Source organism: Onychostoma macrolepis, chromosome 04 (assembly GCF_012432095.1).
Source record: "Onychostoma macrolepis isolate SWU-2019 chromosome 04, ASM1243209v1, whole genome shotgun sequence".
NCBI lineage: Eukaryota > Metazoa > Chordata > Actinopteri > Cypriniformes > Cyprinidae > Onychostoma > Onychostoma macrolepis.
Window position 1 is genome coordinate 22,822,332 of NC_081158.1, and position 7,988 is coordinate 22,830,319.

Here is a 7,988-nt window from a genome sequence, read left to right on the forward strand (position 1 = left end):
CTTAATAACATTTAAATAACTAACAAATACTATTTTCGACGTAGCAAGCTGATTTACAAAACTGACGGGGTTTTTTTTTTTTTTTTAAACATGTACATGTTCAGCAAATGGGTACTGCGCGCGCCACACTGAACAACAAATAGCCTACTAGATTTTACTTGTAGGCTACATAAACATGTAGTAAACATCACAATTGAAAAATTGTTGTGACAGCTTCACAATTAAAAGAATATTTACAGTAGTTTAAACGTGTGTCTCTTTATTGACTTTATAAAATGTATATACTTCACTTATGTATTTGAAAAAGTTATGAATATATTGTGGAAAGTTAGCAACAACTGAAAATATTGACTATGAAGTCACTGATTTCACATCACACACACTCTTCAGCAAGCGTTTTACTATTAAAAATAAAACAAACGTGAAGCTGTCAATCAGACGATAAGCCGATTTTCCATTCTGTCCCACAAGGTGGCAGCAATAGCTCACATTTGCGCTTCAGTGTTTTTTGTTTTGTTTTGTTTTTTAATAGTTGGACATTCATTCTTATACTTAACATGAAAAACTTTGTCTCACTCATATCAGTTGAGTTATCAGATTTTTTTATTACGTGGTGTATTTTTATTCTAATGTAGCTAAAATTGTGCCTTTGTTATTTTAAGATGTTTCACACACTGAAACAATCTCAATGCCAGTATGTCTGTTGTAGTAAAAAAAAAAAAAAAATCAATTAAAGTGCTGGTGATTAAAATGTCATTAAAACTGTTTAAAAAAAAAAGTAGACTGGGTGGCTAGGGTGGACACACTGTGTCCAGTAGACCCTTCCTCTCTATTGTTTCTCAGTAGGTAAGCATTGTTCATAGTTGGGGCCAGCGAGATATAGGGTAGGGTCGGCTTTCCTTTGTGCAAGGTTCAGTTTCCTTTTTGTTTCTTCCTCTTTTTTTTTCTCACCCATGCAGCTTTGGCTCTATTTTTGCATTGTACCAGTACAAGTTCAGGATAATTGCACTGTGTGTTTTGCCCCCTGGGTAAACAGGGCTTGATGCATTAAACATGTGCACATTGATCCGGTATAATCTGCCTGTGTGCCAGCATCCGCTGCTGATCAGAAGCCAATGTGTTACACTCTCCCGCGGCCCTCTTATTCTCTGTTTTCAACACGCTCAATGAACTCTTATTGGCAAATGACTTCTTCAAAATACAGAAGGAGATTTGCTGTTCCCAATGTGTGTGTCAGTTGCACTTTTGGTCTCTGCAACATCTTTGAACCGCATGCAATGCAACATCCACCCAGTAGTACAGGCATAATGGAAAGAAGCGTATAGGCCATATATATCATATAACTTCAAAAGGAAACTTTTAAAACAGATGTGAAAAAAATTACGCCTACATAGCCGTTAATCATGTATGCATGCACTTGCTGAAGCGCCCACACACGCTAACATTCGCCTCCTTCAAATAGGCCCATGTGTGGACTAACTAACAGGTTGCTAAAAATGTATTCCCACTGCTGCCTGATATCTACAGAAGTTTGTTTCTGACACACGATTTAAAAAAAAAAATGTTTAAAAAAGGTAATTGTGACTTTTTTAAGTGCTTTGACACAATCTGTATTGTAAAAGCGCTATATAAATAAAGGTGACTTGACTTGACTTTTTGTCTCACAATTCTGACTTGTTTTAGCATTTGTGAGTTTATATTTAAATTTTCTCAGAATTGCAAGTTGCAAACTCGCAAATGCGAGAAAAAAGTCAGAGCTGTGGGCAGAGCTGTGTAGATTACTTACAAATTGTAATCCGTTACTGATTCCAAATTACATGACAAAAATTGTAGTCAGTAACGTAATCCATTACATTACACATTTTAGGTAATATAATCAGATTACTTTTAGATTACTTTTGACCTAACTCGTTTATCACATTGATTTAAACAGGATAATCTTGTACCATAATGATGTAAAAATACAAAGAGTGAGAAAATATATTCCTTTTATTGTAATTAACAACATGAAGTGCATTAAACGTTATATTACATCGAGGTTTCCCAAACTGGGGTTCGTAAAAATGAAAATAAATCACCTTACAATAACAATCAAAATAATTCACTTACTAAAAAAAGAAGAAATATGTTATGTTTACCTGCATGCCATATGACCATTAACCAATGTCAGAGAACCGTGAACATGCATATGCGATATTTAGTTATTAAAATATTTATTTTAAAATCTCAGGGGTACTTAAAGGGGTCATTGATTATGATTTCACTTTTTTAACTTTAGTTAGTGTGTAATGTTGCTGTTTGAGCAAAAACAACATCTGCAAAGTTACGATGCTCAAAGTTCAATACAAAGGGAGATATTGTCTTTTACAGAATTGCTGATTGACCACCCCTTTAAAGTAAATATATTAGGTGAAAGAGGTTCAGATGACAAAAAGTTTGAAAATGTCTGCAAATAAGAAATAACAAGAATTTGTGCATTTTAATGAGTTTGAAAGACAAAAGCCTTTTAATAATACATAATAATACATGGTTAAATAACCTACTGAGTGATAATTCAAATAAAAATGAATGTGTTCATCAGTAGTTGATGCAATGTTGAAACACTTCTTAAACCTGATATGATTTTTGTAAATCCAGTGGTCTAATGCTGTGTCGCCACCTGACTAATGACTGATCTCTGTGTGAATGTCCACAAAACTGGACTTTCTGAGTGTATATAAGTGGTACACTGTAAATAAAATAAAATAAAATAAAATAATTTTACTAAAAATAACTGTGATTTTTTTTCAGGTTGTTTTCTTTTATTTTGAATTGCAGTAAAAACTCTGTAAAATTATGTCTGAATTACTTGGCTGTTACAGTAATTACAGTAATTCACATTTTTTTATACAGAAAAACTACTGTATTTTTATACAGTATGTTTTCTGTTTTCTTAAATTACAAGCAAATGTATGTAAAATTACAAAAAATAATCTGTAATTAATACAATAACCGTTAGATGATAAAATGGTCAAATGACTGGTATCAACAGCTGCCAAAAAACAAAACCTTACAATTAAAGTAAAATCTCCTTATTTAAACAAGCTGACAACACTGTTAATTTACAGGCATTTCCTAAATTATTACAATCAAACACCTTCACTGTAAAATTAACTAATTAACTAATTAATTAATTAATTAAACGTCACATGACTGGCAGTAACAGAACATGAAACACTAACAGATCTCTCTAGATCTCAGCATCTTCACTTATTACAAACCAGTCTGACTTTATTTCTTTCATACAAAACTTCTTATTGAGAATTAACAGAGGTTTAGATGTTAATGTTTTATTGAAAATAATAGAGTTTGAAGTCACCGTTGTGGAGATAAGCATTTGTTTTAGTTGGGCTTCTGACCCTTGACTTTATAATGTCAGCTTTTCTCTGGCTGCTATAACTGTGTTTCTAAGGCATATTTGTTGTAGCAAAAATTGCTAGCGGAAAGTCTGATCAAATAAACCTGGTTACTTATTGTTGATGAGTTAGTCATCGTATAGTAGCCTGATCACATCATGAGTATTGTCTCCAAATATGTTAGCTTTTAATGATGCTTTTTTCTTTACAGTAGTCTTTCGATGTTACGAAAGTAAGGAATTTACTTTTTTTTATTATTATATAGAAAGTGTCTTGAATGGAGGCTTTTTGATTCACACAAACATCAAGAATCAGCTCATGAATCTCAACAATGGTGACAATCAACAAAAAGCTTGTTTTGTGATGATCAGAGCTGATCTGAATATTTTGTCCATTGTCACCATTGTTGAGGTTCATATGCAGATTCTTGATGTCTGTGACTTTACATAGTCTGATTACGAGTATTTTAAAATGTAACTTACTCTAATTACAAGTACTTAATTTTTTTAATCGATTATGTAATCCAGATTACATGTAATCAGTTACTACCAGCTCTGGCTGCGGGATATAAACTCTCTCGCAATTTTTTTTTTTTCTGCCGCAGGATAAAAAATAAAGATAATTGTGACTTTCTCACAATTCTTACTTTTTTTAGCAGTTGTGAATTTTTCAACTGTGAATTCTCACAATTCTGACTTCTTATCTCGCAATTCTAGGGGGAAAAAAATCTCAACTGTGAAAAAAAACTGTCTTTTTTTACCCTTTGGAGGAAACAGGTTTCCATAGCTACCCGATGAGGTGCTAGCTTGCATGTGTCGCCTAAATGAATAGGAAAAGATGAAGCAACAACACACACAATGCTGCTATTGATTCTTGTTGTGAACTGGCATGTTTGTGTGTTCGTAAGCATATGCTTTGAAGTCCCATAGGAAATCTCCATTTATCTGCACTCTGAAAAATTAATGTTCACTGCATATGACAGCCAGGTGCTGTTTCAGTTTGCATGATTGCTTACAGAAACATTTGCATACATTATTACTGCCTACATAGGCAGGATCCTAACTGTCATGCATCCTCAAAAGTGACTGATTTGAAATGTATGTAGTTAGTGTTTCTGTGTGGGGAAACTCAATTTAGGAAGAGTTTGATGTTGGCATGTTGAGCTAGCAACACATGGTGCGTTTAAAGGGATAGCTAGTTCACCCAAAAATGAACATTTTGTCATCATTTACTCACCCTCATGTTGTTCCAAACCTGTGTAAGTTACTTTATAATGTTGAACACAAAAGAATATATTTTGAAGAATCAAACCGTTTTGGTCCCTTTTGACTTCCTTACAGTATAGTATTTCTTTTACAACTATGGAAATCAATGGGGACCAACAACTGTTTGATTACCTGCATTCTCCAAAATATCGTCTTTTATGTTGAACATAAGAAAGAAACTCATTCAGGTTTGGAACGACATGAGGTAAATGATGACAAAAAAATTTGGGGGGGGTAAACTATCCCATTAAGTCATGTTGAAAAGATTGTATTTTACAACCTGAGCACTCATGGACAGCACAAAATTGGAATTACAATCCTTAGAGTTTTCTTTAAACCCTGAGTTCCCAAAATGAGGGCGTGTCAGTAAGAAAACAGGCAGATGTGATGGATCTGTGATGGAACTACAGATGTGATCTTGTATATTTTTCCTTTACAATAAAATTAACTTTGTTGCAAGTACAAAATATGATAGTTTTGTACAATTAATAAAATCATTTATAATGATTCAGTTTACAGTGACTGTGCATTACTTTGCAGAAGTAGAGTTTAAAAAAAATCTTACTGTATTTTTTTTATTTATTTTTTTTTAAACATTCTGTTCTCAAAAACATTACCCCTGCTCTCATGAGATGTACAGTACTGATCTGGAGCAAAAGTGAAATGGTAAAAAATAGTAGAATGTGTGTATGTATATGTACTGAATGAAAGGACAAACTGGCATTGAGACTCACTGGCTCCATTCAGTTGGACATAGTTGGGCTTTCAATCAGGAATTAACCAAAAGAAGTGATTTTAATGCATCTGACATCGTAAGGATGACATTACAGCTCATAAATATATGAACTTCACAGGAGGACTTGAATTCACAGACATTTCCCAGGCAGTGCACACATATTCATGAATATTTTTAATTACCGTTTTAGTTATATATACTTTAGTTATATATACTTTTTAAAATACTTTTTAGTTCTGAATTAAATGTTTACGCAGCCAAGTCAAGGTAATTTAAATTACCTGGGCTGTTTTACTTTTATGCATAAATGTTTTTGTGTGATGCCATACATAAGTGACAGTTTCTTTATATTTTTTTGGAAAAATGTATTTTTCAGACTTGCCTGACTTTGAAGTAGGAGCTTTCCAGGAGAACTTTAAGACAGCATCAGAGTCAAAAGCTCCAACTGAAATCGCATATCTGAGTAGGTATACTTCTTTTAAATAAGTACTGCACGACCATTAAAAAAGTCTGTTCCATATACAATGAATGTAATCCGGACATACTACATTCATCACATTGCCATTGTCATGTGTATTCGTACATCTCTTTTCATACTGTGTTTTACCTAGTAGATGCATATTTGGATGCAGCCAACATTTCTCATTATTTAACATATCATAACTTAAATGCATTAAGTTATACCAACAAAACTATGGTGTAAATCAGGTAGAAGGTAAAAATTGCAGGTTACCACTATTTACAGTGTAGGTTTTGGAAGAGAGATATATCTAGCTATGTGTCCGATCAATTCATACATCCACATCCATCCGTCAGCTGGATGGCCAAGGAAGGAAAACTGCTCATTAAAGTCAAGTTGTGTCTTTTAGCTTTGTTAATGCAGAACGTTATAGGATGCATTGTTCCCTAGACACAAAGGTACTTATCTCTATCAGAGGCAGCCTTTGTGAGCTCCTCCGGATGCTGGGGGTGGGTGAACATAAAGCAAACAGGGTCAGGAGGGGGACCCTGCCCACCTTATAGTCTATTCAGAGAGCGGCTCAAGCAGTCAGACACAACAATATGGAGTCTGAGCACAGGCTTATGTACCATCGTAGTACATGGAAATGTGATATTTGATGTAATACGACCATTAAAACTGTAATCAAATATTTAACCATGCATTGGTGGAAGAAAATAGATTCAGTAAAAGAACATTGCACTAAATGGAAAACCAGTTGTTGTTGTTTTTCTTCTATAACTGTAGGCATTGAGTGAGCCTCTGTTCGCTGAGCTGTGCTTAATGACTACACATTTTTCATCTGTGCAGTTGGGTTATGGGTTTATCTAATTTTAAAAATGGATTTTCTTTGAGGAGGCCTCCAGAGCAAGTGGCTTTTTGCAGCAATATGAAAAGTGGACAGTGGTGTCTTGCTTCTGGCAAGTGTCTTATAATACAATTGTTCAACTTTTTATAGAAAACCAGAAAGACTGAGATATTACATTACTATGTATTAATAACACATGGCCTTTTGCAACAACAATGTTTTTGCCCACAGTCAGAATGTGATGTCATTACATCAAGGGGATGTACTTTTCAATGTTTTGTGTATGTACTAAAAACCTAACTTGGACCCAAAATCCTCAATCTGACTTTCACGCTCTCAGGTTGTTCCTTTACTTTCTTTCTTCTATAGAACACACACATAAAAAGATATTTTGAATAATGTTGCGGTCCAGACTACACTTGGAACCCTGACTTTCATTGTATGGACAAACACTGAGATTTTATTTAAAATACTTTTATTGTGCTCCACAGAAGTTATAAAATCATATAGTTTGGGGGCGATATGAGCATGAATAAACAATGACAGAATTTTTTTTAACTGTATAGTCTTCCTCATATATTTCCTGAATGCTATAGTTTATCGTGGACTGTTGATGATCAACAAAACATCAAGTGTTCCCCAAACCCAACGCTATCTCATGGCAATTCGTACATATTTTTTACGAGGCCACATCTGCACTTCACCTTAAAACATTCTGTTCTCAAAAACATTACCCCTGCTCTCATGAGATGTACAGTACTGATCTGGAGCAAAAGTGAAATGGTAAAAAATAGTAGAATTTGTGTGTGTATGCGTACTGTATGAAAGGTCAAATTGGCATTGAGACTCACTGGCTCCATTCAGTTGGACAAGTTGGGCTTTCAATCAGGAAATTATGTTTCCTTCGGATGGGACAATTCTGATTGTTTCTAAATTTAGTGAATTCCTTAGGATCAGAGAGGCGGTCATATCCCAGAATATACTCTCTCCCAGGAGGAACATTGAGAATGGATTATTATTGGCTACCTCTGATTGGCATCAGAGATAAGCCGTTCTATTGACAATAAGCTGAAGTGTGGCAAAAGTCAACTCAAAAGCATGACATGCTAATGTTTGTGGGCTGAAGTGTGATGTAACGTTTTGTTATGATTGACAGAGACAGAGTTTCTTTACATTGTTAAGGTATTTAACACACTGTTATATAACTAAAAATTAAGAATTAAGTTTATAATTCATGTGTATGTATTTAAGTTTCTAATTTATCAAAACAATATTCATTTATTTA